Source organism: Trachinotus anak, unplaced genomic scaffold (assembly GCF_046630095.1).
Source record: "Trachinotus anak isolate AG129_WGS33_773 ecotype Australia unplaced genomic scaffold, CSIRO_AGI_Tana_v1 ptg000001l, whole genome shotgun sequence".
Lineage (NCBI taxonomy): Eukaryota > Metazoa > Chordata > Actinopteri > Carangiformes > Carangidae > Trachinotus > Trachinotus anak.
Window position 1 is genome coordinate 2,276,555 of NW_027273852.1, and position 20,936 is coordinate 2,297,490.

The following is a 20,936-nucleotide window of genomic DNA, read 5'->3' on the forward strand; positions in this document are numbered from 1 at the left end:
TTTTCTCACTCTCGTGTTTTGTGACCGAGTAAATGCAACAGAAGAGGAGGAGGACAGGCTACACTGGTAGTTAAGCTGCCTGGTCTCTAAAGGCACAAGTGTACACTACTGCTAATTTAGCAGAAGCGAACGCATCAATTGGAGTTTAAGAACATTCAACCACCACGACCATCTGCTCTGGGGACTGTGTCTTGCCTCCTCCACTAACTATCAAGAGCAGGAGGAAAAAAATGTAGGGGCTAATGGTGAAAGTGGAGGTTGAGGGCCGTTAGTGCACAGCCCCATAACAAAGTGAAATCTTTGAAAGCACAGCTCTGCTGAAATGCAGGGGATAATTTATATCCCAGAAATGACCCTTGCTTCCCCCCCATGAGCAGTAGCTACGAATCAGCATTTATGTGGTTCATCCTGACAGCCACTTTCACTGTGATGCTACGTCTGTTATAAAATTCACAGCAGCTGCAAATCTTATTGAAAACAGCTCCTGATTCAGGATTTTTTTTTTTGTTGTTGTTGTTTTTTTTTTTTGCACGGTATTCTTACTAACACATGCTGCAGTTCCACATGAGCAGCCAAACACGGTGGCAGATGTCAATCGTGATAAATTAAAGACAACAACTGGTAAGCAAGTTTATCTTAATGAATCAGCAACAAAACGCTTGGGCGGCTGATCTCCGAGTGAGCTTTTGCACGTCATGTAGCTTCTTACAGAAACTTGTGAAACCTGAAGACAAAACAGTTTTCAAGTGCCGACTGCTGGAAAATGGAGGCTGCCCTGAGCTAATCCAAACTTTCAACACAAGTGCAGAGTAAGGGGAAGTTCGCCTGCATTTCTGACATCAGGCTGAAAACCAAAACAGTGTTCAACGATCTGTGTCTCTTCCTCTTTCAGTAAGTTCAGGAGAGGTGAGTTTGCTGGTAAGAAAGTTGCACAGCAATATTAGTGATTAGTTAGCACGATACATCTGCATTCTCAGTTCAGACTGTGGTTATACCATTCTCCTCCACTTTTTTTTTCTGTCAGGTGCGGGAAAATGTCTCAATGAGATAAAACCTCATGAAAACATATTATTCAGTGTTGCGTTCTGACAAAAACGTTGTCAGACACAACTGATAAAAATGCCGTCCGTGTTTCACCCCTCTCCTCCAACTGTCTTTGTGACAGAACAATTGGGTGAATGAAGAATCTGTCACCCCTGAAGTATTCTCTTTATCTCATTCATATAATTCCAGCAACATTCATTTTGTTTTCCTTTCATGCGAAGTTGCAGACAATATGAACATCGAGAGATACAGTAAAGACTTGCCATTATGTCGAAATAAAATTATTTAAAAAAAAAAAAAGAAGAAAACACCAACTGATAACTGAAAGAGAAGCTGCAAGGCTGTTCAAGGTATTTCTAACTGATCAGTATTGGTTCTGTGAAGCCTCATTTATCTCTGATCTTAGGTTAATGATATCCGATTGCACTTGGGGTAGCGTAGCTATCAAAAACACCTCAGTGCCCGTCTAGAAAGCATTACTGGGAGTAAATCAATGAGTGTGCAAGTAAACAAGCAGCGGCCTTCAGTTTCAGTTACTAATGAATGGCAGTGTTAGTTAACAGGTGTAAACCCTCTCTTGCTGCCAATGACAGTTATTATTCACTTTTAAAAGGCATCTGATTGTTCTTTGTTTTGTCTCCGGTATTATCAGATTTGGTTTTTTCCAGCCTTTAAGGATCTAAATGACCGATTTTGTCTTGAAATTCTCTTTGCATATCATCGCAGGTGAACGTGAGAGGCCAGATGATGCTGTGACGGTGACGGATGACTGCAACAAACTTCAGCGCGCTTCTGCAACGTTATGCAGATGGCGTGACAGCTGACGGCTTTTTGAGCCTGGTGGCTGCCAAAAAGCCTTCACTTTTGAAAACTGAAGTCAGGGATTAGAATGGAAGTCACATAGTGGGGGGTTGTGATGGGAGGAGGGAATGACTCACTCTTGCTCGCTCCAGACGCTGCTGCAAAGGTATTGCTGGGGAATTAACATGTAGTCGGTCCAATGGCAGCGGCCAACAGCAGAACAGCTGATTTGAATGTGAAGACGGACACACCTTAGCGAGAAGCGTTGCAGGATACGATCCCGCTATCCTTTGAATTATTGCATTATTGCATGGTGATCAAAGCTGCCCTGTTAATGTCAAAATGTGACATGAGTGCAACACTGATGCAACACCGGTTTGAAATTTGATGTGCCAGGTGAGAGTTATAATGAAATACTTTCAGAAGAATCCTGAGGCCGGAGTAAACTGCAGATTAATAAGTCTCATGCATGGTTTTTAAACACATTATCTGTGTGTGTATATTCGTAGCCAACGTAGTTAACTTTCCAGTGCCTATCCCATTTCTTCATCCTTTCTGACAGTCTACCCACATCCTCTCTTTTCGCCAAGCCATCTCTTTTTCTTGCTTGCTCAAAAAAAAAAAAAAAACTTTTTTCTCCTTTGACACCTCTGTTGACAGCTTTGTGCATCTTGCCAGTGCACAAGGCAACAAAAGAAACATTTCAGCCCAACACCCACAAGGCGCTACAGTGGGTTGAATTTCAGTTGATACTTGACTAAGTACCAAAAGAAGACATAAACAATATTTAGGGCCAATAGACAAAAGTATGTCTGAACAATAAATCATATACATACTACCACTGCATATAAGGCCAATCCTGGACGCAACAGAAATCATTTGTTTGATAAGCCAGTGAAAAGGCCCTGAGAGAAGAAACAAGATATGTCTCATGTCTTGTTCCATTTAACTTGTAACTATGCAAGTCTGAAAGAAGAAATGAAAGATTCATTCATTCTTTTACAAAGGAAACTTGTAAGCAACATAATCCACAGTTGCTCTTTTCAATACACTCAGGGGACCAGTATCTTATAGCAGCTAATCTTAGCTAATGTTAGCAAGCTTCTTATATATGATAGTCACTGTGTAACTGATGTTATTGAGCATCTTCTGTACTTGTGCTATTGTTGTATTACATTTTAAGATTTCTTAAAACAAGTGGGACCACTAACTCATCTGACCACAGATCAAACAAACACCTCCTGCGCTTCACGATCTTTGGTCTAACAGCTACGGATTTAACCAGACTATTGAAGCATTGCCACAACAATAACAACAGCACAGCTCTTCTTTAAAGCTCGACTGCTCATTCTACTCACGGTGGCATACCTCCATATTTAAGGGCAGCTCTTGACATTACTACAGAAGGCTAAATGTTGGTCACTCGAGGGAAACACAGAGACTTCATAAATAATTGTCACTCTCATAAAGAGGAATTATGTCTGAGGGCCACTTTGCATAACTCGGACTGACAAGGACTACACATACTGCAGACACACAAACGCACAGACACGCCATCAGGCTGATTAACCCTCCGGCTTTAGTACACAGTATAGATTATGAGTCACAACCACTCATTAGAGGGGGAATAAACAGAGCGGCTGCACTGAAAGAGGTCACTCTCGTTTAACTGACTCCATCACATGCATTGTGACCCCGTGGTGTCACCGTGGGCAAAACTGTGTGCATATCAGTGCGTGTGTGTACATGTCTTTAACTGCTAATGGTATCGACAAAATCTATGTATTTTGCTTTCAGCCTGGGCCATAAACTTTTCTAAAAATATCTGGATATTAGCAGTCAGGCATACACTGTAGTTTTACCTCATCTTTGTTCACTGAAGCGTCTGCAGTGACTGTACACTACACTATAGGCAACAGCGAGACCTGATCTCTATCACTGTGTAATATGCCAAAATTAGTTTGGAGATGAACAAATCACATGATTTTAGGTGAAAGATTTTGTTTGTGTCGCTTTTGTTTTAGGTGCTGCTGTCAGTCTGGTTGTGTGGTGACTGCAGTGTTGACCCTGTTAAATAAAGACAAACAAGAATCTTTAACAACACCAGTTTAACAATGCACACCACCTTATTTTTGTGTGCTAGCATGCTTATATTTAATTACTAAACACAAAATACAGTTGAGGGTGACGGGAAAGTCATTAGTTTTGCAGGTATTTGGTCATAAAGCAAATTATTACACAAATTAACACTTTGACTTGGAGGCACTAGATAAACAGTTAAAAGTCAACCTCAATTTTTCAACCAAATTTCATCGCAATCAATCCAACAGTTGTCAGTGGTGTCGAGAGATAAACAAAATCAGTCGGATTCATCCTGTTTGAGCAATGGCCATTTAACAGTTTCAATCTATCCAACTGTTGAGATATTTCAGTAGATAGGTAAAAAAAAATTTGATCTGCTGTTGGCACTAGACACAAAGAGGACTGGCAGACGTATACAAGGCGACTGACTCCTTTCTGTTCAGACTGAAGACACAGACTCAAAACTGCAGGGAGCAAAGTCATCACATGCACTTACAGAGTTTACACACAGACGCAGGGGAGAAAGAGTGAGCTGTTAGCTGCCGTGCAGACTGGTAAAATGGATCTGTTTCATCTTATCCCCAGGATGGTGCTCCTGTAACTGCTGGAGCCTCCGTGTGAGACGCTTCCATCGCTGATTGTGTGTTTTTGAAACTTATGTTGGGGCTGCGCTGACTCTTGCATCCCCGAGCGTAGCGTTTCTTGTTTAACAGCACCGTGCTGGGCAGGTGACGGGTCTGTTTAAAGTGTTTGTGCTCTGACAGATGTCACAGTGTGGAAAAGTGGTGAAAACTGACGTGTTCGCCAGGGTGTTGTGTTTAACACCAATGCCAATCAGAGCCAGAACCAATACATATCCACAACTACTGCAGAGTCATTTGACCTAGTAATGAATGCCAATTGTATACTTTAACATAGCTGACAAAAACCCAATGTTAGCTGCTCTTAGCAGGTTTTTCGACCACTGTAAAAGGGGCTCGATATCGCCATCCCTAGGGCCATGCTACTAGCATGACAGGTAAAAATCAAAACAGTGAAAAATTACACTGCTTGTCTGTTTAAAATTTTTACTTTCACTTTGAAATTGGTTCAGACTCAAAGTGAAGTCTCTGTGCATGGTATACACCTGGCAAATAAAACAGATGGGTTCAGTTAGCCAACATCCTCTGTGGCCCGGAGGGTTTAGCACTCACTCTTCCTGCACTGGTACCACGTGTAAACACAGACAAATGAGGTCCTGACCTGAATAAAAAGTAAATAAGACTAATGAGGTTCAAACCTGGGCTTAATTTAATAGTGTCTGAGTAAACGGTAACATCATAATGAACAAAACAAAGATGCGCTTAAAGCAAGGTGTCAGGGAACAGTTGGAATCTTTCTATCCAAGTCCATGACTTGACAATTTAATCTTAAAATCTTGCCATTTGATGCGCTGCTAACACATCAAACACTGAGGGGCTGAAATCCCCTTATAATGGTTTTTATTTGGAGACATTTCATTCAGAGTCATCGCTTTTTCCAGATGACACAACCCTCTAGAGTGTGCATTACTCATGTCACCATGACAACCCATCAAGCTGTATTTATATTGCTATATGACAACAGTGGACTGAGGACCTCAAGCTGGACATTTGCTAGGTGTAGTTTGTGCTGAACAGGTGAGCTAACCTTAGACAGAGAGTCAGAACAGATGATATCAAGAGAGCAGACACGGGACAGGGGGAGGAGGAGGGGGTGCACCATAAGCACTGAGGGTACAGAGTCCTGTGCAGCAGACCTTCACAAATAATACTTGTGTAATGCATTCAAGCAGAAAAACTAATTAGGAGACACTTTTCTCTCCCTTCTACTTCCTTCACTTTCTCTCCTTTTAACTCGTCTGTATTTGCACAATTGTATGCAATTCCAACATCATAATGAATATGTTTCAGAATGTGCTTAAGAATATGTGCAGTATGAAAGTGTGTGCACATCTGCTGCAGTGGTGTTTTCACTTTTCTCCCATCCACATCCACTTACCTGAGGTAGGATTTGCCTTTAATGTGCTAAACTGCAAATCCACAGTAGTTACATTTATTGTCAGTGGCTGTTTAAATGCTCGACTTTGGGCGGCTGCCAAATGCCAGGAGCATCAGTTTGGATTGAACTGTTTACTAAAGTTATAGGTCAGCAAATATGTCAGGGTGGAGGTCAGAGGTTGGAGCTTTCTGTTTTTCCAACAGGGACATTCTGACAATGCCGAGTCTGAAAACAAACAACAAATAACTTATATCTTTCCATCATGCAAGTTTTCCCAGAAAGCAGATACAGATTTGGAAATTTTGGAGGAATGAAGTGAATCTAATGCAAACCACATCCTTTGAAATTACACAACCACATACCAATGCTATCATCATATCAGTCCTATACCAAACTGCATCATCCTAACCAACAATAGCAGAGCATGTTCTCTGACAGGACAGTTGGTGTAGATTAGTGGTTCTCAAAATGGGGGATAGACACTCCTGGAAAAAATAACCACCAAGTGCTCTCTGATACTTGCACGCCTATCAAGACGATCAAGGTTTGCAAGCTTTATTCAGACACAACATGTACAAGATGGGCAGATTTTTGAAAGTGAAGAGAAGAAAAACTGGTGATGGTCCTGTAATATGCACTGAATAAAAATATGTTTTTGCTCGCATCCACTTTTCATGAGTTGAAATTAAAGATCTGAGACTTTTTAACCACACAAAAAGCTTCCTTCTCTCAAATGTTGTTCACAAATGTGTTTAAATCTGTGTTAGTGTGCATTTCTCCTTTTCCGAGATAATCCTTCCACCTGACAGGTGTGGCATATCAAGATGTTGATCGGTGCCTAGGGCTGGTCACAATAAAAGGCCACTTTAAAATGTTTTGTTTTATTTTGAAAAAAGACATTTATTAGGTACTGAACTGCGTGACTTGGGCTACAGATTTGCCTCATGCAGTGCGACACATCTTGCTTTATCATTACAACTGAAGAGTTTGTGTCTTTTGTGTTTAAAAACCCTTCATGTATTGGGGAGTTCAGTGTTTCTTAACTTGAAAGCTTAATATCCATATTGTTATTGCTAATTAAATTTAATTGTTTATCTCAAAGATATGCATAATTTATTTTGTTGACCTTCAAAGAAAATACAACACTGACATATTGTTGTACTACTGTTGAAATTCTCCTTAGAGCTGAAGAGTGAGGTTATAATTCTCCATTATAGATATAAAAATACTGATTACAGCTGCTTTAAGTTCAAAATGATAAGACCTTTCTTAGATAAAGAACTCCATGTGCGATCATGGACGTGACTATGGCAAATCAAATGATTGATTATTCTGATTATGTATGTGTTCAGATATTCAAGGTCTTGAGAGGGAAATTTAATCATCTAGACACGAAAATGGGAGCTGTGTAATAGTGTTAAACATGGTGCCAACTGAACATATGGAAACCAGTAAGAGCGAGGGAGCGGGGAGCTGTGTTGTGGCCTGCCTGTAGTGACGCATGTCTGGGACACTGACTATTTTCAGTCTCCTTAACAGCTTCCTTTTACAACTCAACCCCACCCTTGCATTTCTTGCCAACCACATTGGCCACCACTTAGCGACACAGGCTTTCTCCCATACCCAGTCAACAACAGACCCTTTGTCATTACCAACAGTGATTTTCACAGGAGACAAAAGAGGAAAAAAAAAAAAAAAAAAAGAGTGTCAAGCAGGTAAAAAGGTAAAGATTATAACCTGTGCATGTAGTCCACGCGGAGGTGAAGAAGGCAATTGGTGGAAAAGAAACAAAACCAGGGATCGCCAGCAACAACTAGAAATGAGTGGATCCGGTCAGACTGATGCAGACTTAATAAGAGATTTAGGCCTGGAGATATTTTGTGTGTGTGTGTGTGTGTGTGTGTGCGTGTGTATTCATGTCCACGCTCAGACCTTGCAGAGATAATTCTCTTAAAGCAAGTGTAATGCAGCGGGTTTTCCTGAGCCATCAGCTTTTTTCCTCTTCTCTTTCTTCCTTTCTCATTCATTTGATGTGCTTCCTCCTAATCTTCCCTAGGCTGCCGACCTCACAGAGACAGAGGACACACTCAGCCATTCAACCGTAGCTACTCATTCACATAGCAGAAAAAGCTTTCCTTGTTCAGTGTGCTTAAGTGTTTGCCTCTGTCTGTCTGTCTGTCTGCATGTGTGTGTGTGTGTGTGTGTGTGTGTGTTAACAGTATAATTTGCTGCATGATATCAGAGTCACCAGCTGCAGAGGAAAGATTTTCTACATCCAATCCATTGTGGTACTGAATTACGATTCTGTAACTGAGTGCCGTACACTACTCAGCTGTATTTTTCAGTTATGTGAATAGGAACTCGGGGATTCAGCAAAGAGTGTTGATGATTCAGTAGCTTAAAGGGGAATGTCGCCCATTCATCATATGAAAATGTGTTTCCTTCAGCCCCTCTAGGAACTGCCCAGCCGGAGTCACGACTTCTCGGATGCTCCCTTTCGAGTGCAGAGCAAGATCAGTTGGAAATATGAAAGCAAACTGGGACCTCAGAGCTAAATAATTCTGAAGTTCTACTTTTTGCAAGAGAAAAAAAAAAGCTGCTACATCTCACACAGTCCTTCCAATATTCTGTTAAGCAAGTATTTCCCTGTTACACTGCATCCGCAGAGATAAACAGGCGTCTCCTGCCATCGCCATGGTAGCGTTTATTTTTAGATTGTTTACCCCAAATTTTGCATCCTTTAGTGTGTGAACTCGGAAATCTGTGAAACGGAGCCCCTTCTGCCTGAGTCTTGAGCATTTAGTCGTTCCCTCGCTGCCGCATTTTTGTTTGTTGTCACTGTTGTGATTGATGTACCATATGTGCACTCATTTTCATCCCCTACCACAAAGTGTAGCTAAAAGCAGATGGAAATTGGTGGCTGTTTGTGAAACTAAATAATCTTTTGCTAAACAGTCAACAGGAATTAAGTCATGTGGATGGAGACGAGGTCGCAGTTGATTTCATTTTGCTACGTTTATGTTTGTTTATGATGCTTAAAAAAGGGTACGTGGCAAATGTGTTTGTGACCTGACAATACTGAGTAATTCTGGCTCTTGAAATAATTCAAACAACTTGCCTGTAATTACAGTGCTCTTCAAAGTTAAGTGAAAATCAGAGCAGCGTTAAATGAAGAAACAAAACAGTCATGTAACCAAGTCTGAAGACTAGCAAGCAAAAGGTCAATCAGCAGTGCCCTTGAATCAAACACTTCACACTGATAAAGAGGAGCATCTGAGGCTAAGAGAAATAAATCTTTTGCTAAGTGGTTCTATGAAGAAAAAGTGCAGAGCTGTATGAAGGGAGCTGCTGAGAAAGAGCATGCACATGGTATGAGAATATCTCAAACCCTTCTCCTATTATAGCCAAAGGCTTTTATAAATCCCAACATGCAATGATAAAATGCATTGTTCCTCCAAGTGCTTTCAAAGTCCAGTCAGCCGTGTCTGAGATATCACTTGTGACACATGGACAAACAGTGGAGAACACCCTTGGGCCAATTGGTGTAATTGTGAAAATGCCAGGACAGAGTGGTAAAAAAATAAAATAAAAGAATCCATCATTCCCCACAGGTTTAATTAAAACATGATCAATAAGATAACGCGCCAAAAACACTAAAGCAAAGTATGACAATTTAATTAAGTGTTCAAAAATCACGACAGACTGTTGTCATGAAAAAAAAAAAAAAAAAATGCTGTGATGCGACAAGTATGGAGCCTATAAATGAAACAGTAAGTGACCAAGCCCTTGGAGGAAAAACACACCACAGTGCCAAGAACTATTTGTCATTTATGTCCAGAAACCATGATCAAGGCATGTTCCCCAGCTGTGAGGTTGTGACACAGGGACAACCATTCAATCGTAATTACAGTCCAACAATGTGTAGTGCCGTGAGTGTAAACACATACATAATAATCAAATCAATTAATATCAGTTAGTGAAATGCACTGTACAGCCTCAGCCAGGAGCCAATCATGTAGAGAACTTTAATTTGTACCTCAAAGCAACATTTCTGCTCTTAGCCCCATTAAAAGAACACAGATAACACGCCTGTGAACAGTATCAATAAAACGAAGCTATTTGGATTAGGCTGCAGGGATTCATGATCCACCTCTATAGGCGGCGCCTGGACGAATGAGATTCTCAGAGGACAAATGAAGCTACACTTGACTGTCTATTGTTTCTTGCTGAGCCATTACAAGTGGAAAGCCCAGTTAACAAGGTGGAGAACAAAACAGGAATTACAATTTGAGCTCCTGGATGGATGCCTGCAACACAAGTGCAAGTAATCCGTGCATTCGAATTAAACGTTATCATAAAGATACAGGCTAGTTTGCTACATTTGACTGCACCTCAATAGCAGAGCATGAGTGCACTTCATTTTCCTGTTTTTCAAAAAGAAAAGAAACTCAAAAAGCAGCAATGTTAAAAATGCATTACTCCGATATGTAAGGATGGGAGGATTAAAATAAATATACCTGATTTATAATTACCAATTGCCTGCTGCAGCAAAGGAAACCGCATTTGTGATTTAACATCTGGGAGAAGCAAGTGTGAACATTTCCACTCTGTTGAAGACTTTTTTTTTTTTGTACACAAAATGCAGAGAGAAACAAGCTCTGTTCAGCACTGCAGCATCAGAAAACATGCCAAACATTCACAGCATTTTTTTTTTTCCACATGACCTCATGGCTGTTCCTCAGCTGCATCCCACCTGTGTTGTTCCAACAAACTGCAACTTACAGCAAGTCTCTTTAATTGTGAAATGACTGCACCATCCAAATATGTTTATTGGTTGGTCGGCTTCAACTAATATTTCGAGCTCAGGGACAGAAAGCACACTTCCTTTTGGGGACACATTTAAAACAGTCCTATATTAGGTCTTAATTAGCAGCACTGAATGCAAATTAACTGAACTGTGGCTGTGCTTATTTCCATATTCAGCCCTAGTATTGTAAATACCACTCTGAACTGCAAATGCGGCGGCATAAATATTGCAGCAATGATGATGTATCAACCCGCCTTGTGTCTTCATGCTTGGCTGACGTGCTTTTTTTCCTAACAGCAGAAAGTGCATGGGTCTTTGGCCTGCTTATATTTATCAACACGGTCAGCAGTTGGAGCTGCTGCAGCTGCTGTGACACAGCTCATGGAGGCAAAGTGACTTAAAACCATTAGCGCCCCCGTTGCCGCAATTTGTGCCAGAAATCACACTCCCTAATCTCGTCGTGTCTAGCCACTCAATCGTGATACACAGATTTTTAGAGCCTGTGTGACTGACTGATTATTCATTATTTATTATTATCCATTATGAATTAAAATCAATAAATTAGAAGTCATAGAAAAAGATGCTCTGTATTACTCCAGAATTTACCCAAGAGTCTCCAGTATAAAGGTAATCCAGTCATAACTGTCTGTATATCCATGGATATAATACTAATATAAACTGCTAATAGCTATTTCACTTTTAATGGTGCAAACTTGCTATAAACAAATACAGGCTTAAATGCAGGGCTCCAAATGTAACAGATAAATGACTCAATGGCAACATTATATTTCCTAAAGCCCCCAAGTTATGGAAGCTGTAGTTCAAAAACCTAGAGCAGGATTATTCCTCAGAGAGGTTAAGACAAGATTAACTTATTTCATGTTGCACAATAAATATTTACTGAAAGTCAGGACAACTCAGCAGTCGCTAGCAGCTTGTGGGAGAGGACGAGGTAGGCCCTGGACCAAGGACAAAATATGGTGCTCTCGTATTATTCAGGCATATGAGACCTTCGTCCTGTCTTTACTTTCTCCATCTCGTCCTCTGGTCATTTAACCAATAAACAACCTCATGTGGCTTTTAGTGATTCGCTTAAATTTTTCTGTGTTAAAACAAACTGAACCGAAAGGAAGAAGTTATGGTTTCTGGTGATACATCAGAGAAGAATGGCATAATATTATGTTTTTCTAAACGCCCTTCACTGTAATAGCAGTGGTAACGATGCCAAATTTCAATGGAACTGTGGTTTCTGCAAAAGTTGCCTCAAGGCCACAAAGCCATGCCAACATCGTGCCTGGAGATGCTCGGCCACACCTCTCTGAGTCGGCGTAGAAGTGCTCACTGATGACAGAGGACATATAACCGTCACTGAACAATCAATCAAAAGCTCGTTTCAGAGTTTACGATGCCTACACTGAAAGGGTCATGTTGGACTGCAAGGGTGGGGGTTGCATTCGTACGGAAATGTAGAAACACAAACGCATACATGCGTGCACTCGTGTGCACACAGTTCATTGCCTGTCTAACCACAATCCAATTCATCTCTGCCACAAAGCGATCAAACATTGGCCTCATAAATCATAAAAGCTGTCATCATTGTCTCTGCTCCTGTTAGCTGCTCACAGACTACAAACAAGCGGAGGGAAAATTAATATTATAAGAGTCATTGAGCTGTGGACACGAGTCCGACCTTAGCCAGCATCACTGAGATAAATATTTCATCCTCTGTGTTCCACCAATACAGCAGAGCCTTACTCCATTCAGACGCGCGTCAGAGGTCTGGAAAATCTATGAACGTGCCAAAGGCCTAAAGTGCAAATCTGGAAGAAAAATCCATTTATTGATCAGTAACTTTCAACATTTTATAAAAATGTGATGGCAAGGGCTGATTAGTATAGATTGATAATTAATATCAAGAATTTATGTAAGAATTACTCAATGTGCCTCATTCATGACACATGATATTCATATACGATAGACCAGGTTGTGTTTCTTTGGGCCCACTTTCCAACTATTCCATAGAAAGTAGTAATTTAAAAAAGGATTTCAGCAGTAATTCATCCTTGGCCAGGTCATACAGAAGCAGAGCAGCTGCCAACGTGACCTTTTCCCTTGAAACTTTCTCCGGCTTGTCCTGGGGGATCTCCATGACCTGAGTGTTGTCATCCCTCTGTGCACTATAGCATGAGTCAACTTTCTTCTTTTTTTTTTTTTTCTGGAACACACGTGCACGCAGCACAGTCTCAATGTCAGGCACACAGAGAGGGCCGGTGAAGATACTGACAGGGCTGGTACACCCTTGAAGGATTTTTGACAGAGGTGGGAGGATTTGTCCCAGTGTACCCAACAGCCAGTCTGACTGTGGCTGTTCCTGTTCTGATGGCGTTACCAAGAACAGGGTTCAAACCAGCCAGTGTCCGTTCTAGTGTCCGCTGGGCTCGGAAACCCTGTGCAAGAGTATAAACTAATCAGTGAACTGCACGTTTCATCAGTCATTTCTTCTTTTTCTTTTAGGTGTTACAAACATGTTAAAGAGGACAAATGAGAAACAATGAGGCTCGAGGCAGAATCAACCTGTCTTACCATTTAATAATGTTACTGTAGCTGTTTGGGGGCTGTTCGTGATACACCTCCATGTTGTACTGTACTTGATGATCTATCTGTTCAAATTAATGGTCAAAGATCTGTTTTGACCTTTACTCTAAGATTCAAACCAGGCAGATGAACAGATCCTCATTTAACAGTACAGGAGATAGATGCAGCAGCTTTTGACTCAATCAGACATGTTTCCTCAGATTAAATAGTCACAAACCACAACCAAACTCCACAGCAGAATTCACCAAATGTGGATCACATTGCATCCTAGAGGAAATTGCATCTTCATGTCTGGCACTAAATCTTTATCGTCTGATGAAAATAATTACAAATCTCTGGGAGTGGTACTAAACAGTAAGGTCTGTCCTTGGCATGAAGTCACGATGTTGAACTACTGAAGCAGTGACGTATAGAAGAGATGCGAAGAACAAGATGATTAAGGCCTGCCAGAGGCGCAGGTTAGCTAGAACGCTCTGCCCTTGTCATCTATATTAGGAGTCATCCTCCATGCAAAAAGGTCTCAGATGATTCAGATGGTTCTACTCAGATGGTTCAAGGTGAGCAGTGAAGACAGGGTCAAATGAATGGCAAACGGCTCCAATTCAACTGCAGCTAAAATTTCAGATGCACTGACGTCTAGATGCAATTATTTGAATTACAGCATGTCATTCTGAAAGAAACAGCAAAGTCCTCAAGGGTGATGAATGTACTTCCAAATATTGTACAGTCCAATGACTCAACATCATATTCGATGAATGCCAAGGAATAGCACAGTAATGTCTTATTTAATGCCTGGGAAAACATTTGGTTGGGTTTGACGTTTTCCCTTAGAAAATCATTAAAATGACAAAACTGAAATGTCTTGCAAACATGGAAAAGAAAAGCACAGTTCAGAATTAACATTTACTGATAAACCATTTGCAACGCTGTAGCTGTTCCAAAATGTTTTGTAGCCAGTTCCAAAACACAGGAGGTATTTCAAAACAGACAAGAAATTCCCATCTTGCTGCACACGAAATCAGTTACAGGAAGGGTGACGGCCTTGTATGAGCTGGATCTAACATTACAAAAGCCAAATTGATGAGCTTGCAGATTTTAGTTCCCTTAATGGGTCTTCTTTATATTTTTGTTGTTTGTCTTCACCATGTCAAGCTTCCATTTTGGGCCATTACACAGCTTCATATCCATCAGGTCATTTGTCCTTATGCTTGGGCAACATCCAAAATTTTATTTCTCGTTGCAGTCCAGCTCAAATACATAATAATACAAATTACTATGTGTTTTATTAATTACTAATTAATGGTATATAATTCTATTATTACATTTCATGATATAGATTTAAAAAATTTTAAAAATTGGCATATATGAAACTGACTGTCACAGTCCTTTATCAGCTTTCAGTGCTGTGCTAACCTTATTTGGCTTTGACTTAGCTTGTAGCTGCTAATAATAAGCGTCCTCTTAAGAATCCAGACTAATCCAGTAGCACTTTATTCACATACAGCAGAAAACAACACATGGCCTCTCGGTCACATCATCAAAACTATTTTTCCACTAACTATGTTTCTCCAGTAGCGTTACTCACTGGCGGCTGAACATCTCATCACGCATCCCAACAAGTTATTAATACTGGGTTCAGGGAGGAAAAACAATCTCCTCACACAGACCCCCTATTAATTCTGCATGAGCCTCGGAAGGCTGCTCTGCTTCTTGCTTGTTTCGAACTTTGTGAAACTTCAGGCTTTTCTTTTGGTACAACTTGTCCTTGTATCTCAGGCCTTGTTTTATTTGACCTATTTTTTTTTTTTTTACAAGGACAAGGATTACACAGTGTGTATAAAGATGCAGGTGTTGGAAGATGATAAAATGGTGTAGATGGTTTGAGGAATCACTTTACAAACTCCTGATGATGCAAAGGTCAATGGCGGGAAGCAGAATGGGACTGAAAGGACTTGCTCCAGTTTTCTTTTGACATTCTAAAGACCACACAGGCGGCCTGGTTGTCAAATCCAAAAGGAGGACTGACCCAATCAATCAAGTGAAATGAAATGGTTATCCATTCCAATCACTCTATGGTTTGTTGACTCTTCTTCTCAACCTTCAATAAGCAACCATCATACACTTGAAGGTGTTTCCTTTATTTTTTTTAATGCCCTTTGCATTTAGTAAAGTGACAATCAACAAAAATTCTTGTGTAAAAAAAATCTTCAGCGTTTTTACTCTTCCTACCATAATTTCTGTCAGTGGAGGAGACAGTCTACATACGCAGTGGATGAGCTGAATATCATCTTCAGATTAGTTCCAAAGTTCTGGAGGGATTACCTGGCATCAGACCAGCCAACTCAGGACGGTCAAGCATGCAAAGAACTGTCGTTACTGAGCAGGACTGTATCCTCTGCTCACTCTGCAGATCAGGTTTCTAAATCTGACAACTCACAAACAAAATGGTACAAACCAGCGGGGGCATCAGGAACACAAGCCCATCAAAATGAATTGAAAAACAGACCCCACACCTCTTCAGAAATATGCATTATTTCTTCCCTTAAACAAACAACACAGGCTCATGAGAGAAATTTTAAATAAACTTTTAATATATGAATCTCTTGTGTGAGTTTGCTCTGAGGCCTTTGCTTTACTGCTAAGTTTTGTAACAACTACCTAATACAGACAATGATCTGTGCAACACTTTGCTCTCCACTCTTGCCACAGAATGGATGGATGGATGGATGGATGGATGGATGGATGGATGGATGGATGGATGAGCCCAATGTTCCCTCTCTTCAAAGTGGATCTCTCCAATCAGTGAATAGCAGTTAATCCAAAGCAGTGTTTGGAAACATCTCGAGTGCTCCTTTGCCTCATGCAGTATCTATGTATCAAAGCCAGCTCTGATTTACTTGCAGCCAGAGTCGCAATTTACAGATCTTAAAGCCCTGAAAGATGCTGTTGCAGTGACAACACTTGATACTCAATGGCACAAAGCGAGTCCTCAGAAAATCTCTCTTTTTCAAAAGGCAAGTGGCCTTCAAACCACTGAATGCCTGGTGCCCACTCGTACAGCTAAATTATAATCAGTGGGTTTCTGTGGGTCTAGTCAAATAGTCATCAAAATATATTTAGCAGAACATACATGGTATTCCAAAACCTTGTCACTGTGGGCAATAAAATGTCATCTGTTTGTCACAAGTACATCTTTGCCAGATTCCTTACTGATTTTTAAATTTCACTTTCTCATTTCTTTTTTAAAATCTAATTTGCATCCCTAGTTTTAAAAAGGAAGTCAGTAGCTGCAGGCACAGTTTTTGTACTGGTAAAGGGCAAAATACACACACACCAAAATCATACATGATTTTTTTAACAAGCATTTGTACTACAAATAATCTGTATCTTTTATGTTTGGTCGAGTGATGTTAACTACTTTTCCAGTGTAGCCACTGTTCTGAAATTTGTTGGATGACCCAGTAATAAAACATCTTGTCACAGTGTCACCTTGACTTCATGCCACCTGCAGTATGAGAACTATAAGGGCCTGGCTGTTAATTGGTCTGTGCTTTGGTTTATGCATGCATACTCTGTTCCTCTTGAGAAAACACCACTGAAGTCACCCTGGAAAGCTTGTTTTTAATTAACACATATAATCCGTGGATCCTCCGTCTTGATCTTCAATCAGTATTAAAAGTTGTGAAACAGAAAAACTAAAGAAAAAAAAAAAAGAGATAAGTTGTCAAAGGAAAGATGAGCAAGCGTTTGAATGAAAGCATCAGTGTGCTGTCTGTTTTTGCACACTGTCATCCCTGTACTCCTGGAATCTGAATCAAAAGCCTTTTTATAACCTTGAGAGGGGATTTTCCTCTTCTGCCATCACCTAATGGATAGTTTCAGAGTAAACAAACAAAAAAAAAAAACTATGTTACATGTATATAATGACTGTGTTAGCAGCCCATCCAAACAGACTGCTCCAACCTGAATATATTTGGGAAGTTCTCCACTTATGACACTGCACCACAACAAAGAAGAGAGGTTCGGATTAAAACTCTACAACAAAGTGGTAAAAGTTTATATGGAGACTTGATTCTATGGATGGGAGTCTATTTCTTTCTTAAGGGCCATAAGCCTTCACAAATGTAACATCTGCGCTTTTAAAACCCTTTGTTGTATCTGTATCTGTCTGGACCCGTCCAGAGTGCAGTGTCTCTGACTGAAGCAGCTTCTTGCTGTCACACACACACCCTCATTAAATAAATAGCACTTAGGCTATCTTTGACCCGAATGGATACCCAATTACTAAGGTATAACAGGAGTAAAGCTGCTGAACTGCAGAACAAAACTGGACATTTCATCTATCTAATATTTTTAATATGAAATCTATGCATATAGGAATATATATTTCAGACTTAGTAATATTGAGACAGCTTAAAATGAATTTTAAAAAATATCCAATTGTGCTCACCTAGAAAATTTTATTAGGTCATGGAGACTAATATTTCTGATGTAAAATTCTGTAATTTTAGGTTTGCAGCACTATATGTTCAAATGTTACTAGGTTACATTATTATTATTATTAGACAATGTTGGGTCAGAATTATTGTCCATGTTTGTTTTTTTTATTACCTCTTTTATGCTTCACTCTAAACAGGTCATATTTTACCTTTGTCAGCTGAGTCAATTAGCTACACAACAGCTATACTGGATGTTGCTAAGTGTACATATTTAGTAACAACTAATCAATATGTAAAAATTAGTTTTTGTGGCACCACCTGTTCTAATTTAGTGATGTGTAAATCTCTACTTAGATTATAACTTGGCTTAGTTTGAACTCACAAAAAGCCAAATATTTTATAGCCTACAAACAGATACTATTCATTACACACTGACACCTATCCAACAATCAGAGACAACATGCTTATATGTTGTAGCAATGCTAATTCATATACATTTTCCAAATTCCATAGTACTGTTGCACTGTGTTGATGTGTCAGGCGGTTACAGTGTTATCTGTGGAAGCACAGTCTGCAAGAAAGGACACTTCTTACTTAGAGCAAGCATCCATCAGGTTTTTGTAACCCATCCCTGTGGCACTCTGGCTTTACCCTTCACCTCATACTCTAATGTGGAAGATTACATAATGCCTCCGGTTTTAACTCAGACACTCTGTGGCATTAGACATATGCAGCGGCAGACCTGACAGTGTGAGAGGGAAGACTCCAGACTCGCAAGGTCACACTAGAGGACGAGGAGACAGATCGGGGAGCATAACAGAAAGAGCAGCACAAGGGCAACAGGAATAGAGACTGACTGCAAAAGACGGGGGAACTAGCTGGAGAGGGAGAATGAATCAACAAAACTGTGCTGTCAGCATCCCCGGGGCCAGCAGGGAGCATTAAGTGAGTTGACATGGGCCACTGAGTCTCCCCCTTTTCGCCTTCCTTCTCTCCTCCCTTCCATTTCTCCCTTTGTCTTTCTCTCTCATCCATATGGCAGATTCCACCTCTTCCCCTCCCCCTGCCCTGCTGCGCACTCTATTGAAATGGCCTCTCTCCCACACACAAACCCTCGCTTGCTTGCACAAGCATCCCACATCCCCTGAGCCATGTCTTATTTACGGTTCGATTATGGCCGACCACCCTCCAGGACGAGCGTCCTCCTCCGCCTCCTTTCTGCCTTGTGCCCAGATGTTGTTCAGATAATTAGGGGAAAACCTGTTCTGTCCACTGGGGTCATAACAACATCTGTAGTGAATGCAGCAAGGAAGCTGCAGCATCATCATCATCATCATCATCATCACAGCACTGGTGTCGGAGGAGGAGAGGAGAAGGATGAAGCTTGACACAGGCACGCACATCTCTTCATTTAAGACACATAGGAGTTTTTTTAAATATTTTTTAGAACAAAAATGCAGCTCAAACAGCACAAATGCCAAAGTACATACAGAAAACAAATCCCCTTGCAATACAGAAGTTAAGAGCTGAGGGTTCTGCAGTGAGTGCACACACACCTCCACAGAACAAGGTAATAAAGTGTGTGCCAATGATTGAACAGAACCCCTGGGAGGCACAACACAGCACTATCCCTGCTACAGAGGTGAGTAATGGGACTGCTACATCCTCCTTCTAAAAACCACTAGCGCTGCCTGCCTGCCTGCTGACGCATTCCACCAGAGTCTGCAACACTCTCGCTCTGCAAAGGCTCCCCTCTGTGGGATACAGAAAGCTCCTTCATATAGGCTGGTGAGTGAAGCAGCCAGCCTTAATGTGACATGCTTTTGATAAATATTATGAGGTCTATTTACTGCGGAGTGTGGGTGTTCCATCGGGCACGGGTGCTGAACAACCTTTTGACAGTATTATGTACAGTACTATGCCGAATATAGCAAGTTGAAAATTGGCAGAGCGAGGGGCACAATTTGAAATTCAAGGATTCATTTTATTGTTTACACCCATTCAAGACTAAATGACAGATCTCTGGGAAGGTCAAACACGAGTTTCTAGTAATGCAGACTTTCCCCAGACATCAGGAGCACAACTAATGATTATTTTGATTAGCAGCAATCATGACTTCATTGTTTCGGTCTGTATAAATTTGGGAAAATAGTGAAAATGTCTGTCACAATTTCCCAGAGCCATCAGTTTAAAACCAGGAAATGTCCACTTCACTTTCATAGACGACTAAGAAAACCAGCACAAATTTTGAAACTGGTACTGGTGAATTTTTGGCCTTTCCCCAAACTATTTATTGTTACACTTGATTGATTGTTTTTCCTGTCAATTGATGGAAAATAGTGAAACCTTCCCACCGTCAATTCATTGTTTTACTCAATCAAGCATCTAATATGCCAGTTATATTTAGCTATTACAAAGGAAAGCATTAAATCATCACAGCTGAATCCTGTAAGCAGGAATATTTGGCATTTTTTTGGTGAGAAAATGACTTAAAACTAATTAATAAATTAGCAAAATAGTAATTCATGCATCTCTAGAAAACAGTAAAGCTTCCTCTTGTGTGATGCATTTTTTTCATGGGCTCTCTCATCTTATGGTTTTTGATGCAAATACATAAATTATGGAAAAAAAACAAAAAACTAATGCCTGAAAAAAGGGTGACATTCAAGATTAAAATGACCCTTTGTCCATGAGAGGTGAAGAGAAGGCGTCACATAGCTGTGGATGGGAAGTGTACAGTGGCCGGCCATCAAATCCAAACAAAGAGCTTTGTGTTCAACGGGGGAAGTTGCAACAAAAAGCTACTCACAGTGCAACACAAAAAACAAAAACGCCCAAAAATTAAGTAGCACACATTCCTTTCCTTAGAATAAGTGCTTCTCACTGAAGTGTGGATGTGCAGTTTTAGTCCTGAGCTCTACGTCTTTTTAATCGACCTTCCCTGTATTTTTTCCCCCCAAACCCTTGAAGCAATAGAGGAATATTTGACCCCTGCCCATTTAAGTAAAGGTTGTTTATTTTAATAGTGTATTCGTCATTGGCAAGTGGATCAGCAAACTGCCAAAAATGTATTTTAAATGGAAGTGTACAGAGAGGCAGCCATCTGCCCTGCTGCTCCTAAACAGTGTCAGTGGATGTGTTGTTCCCGG

The 20,936-nt window shown here is 40.5% G+C and overlaps 1 protein-coding gene across 1 annotated transcript in view; it reads right to left on the reverse strand.

Moving 5' to 3' along the window:
* Positions 1-20,936, reverse strand: part of adarb1b (adenosine deaminase RNA specific B1b) — a 108,483-nt gene that overhangs the window by 73,704 nt on the left and 13,843 nt on the right. The window lies entirely within an intron of this gene.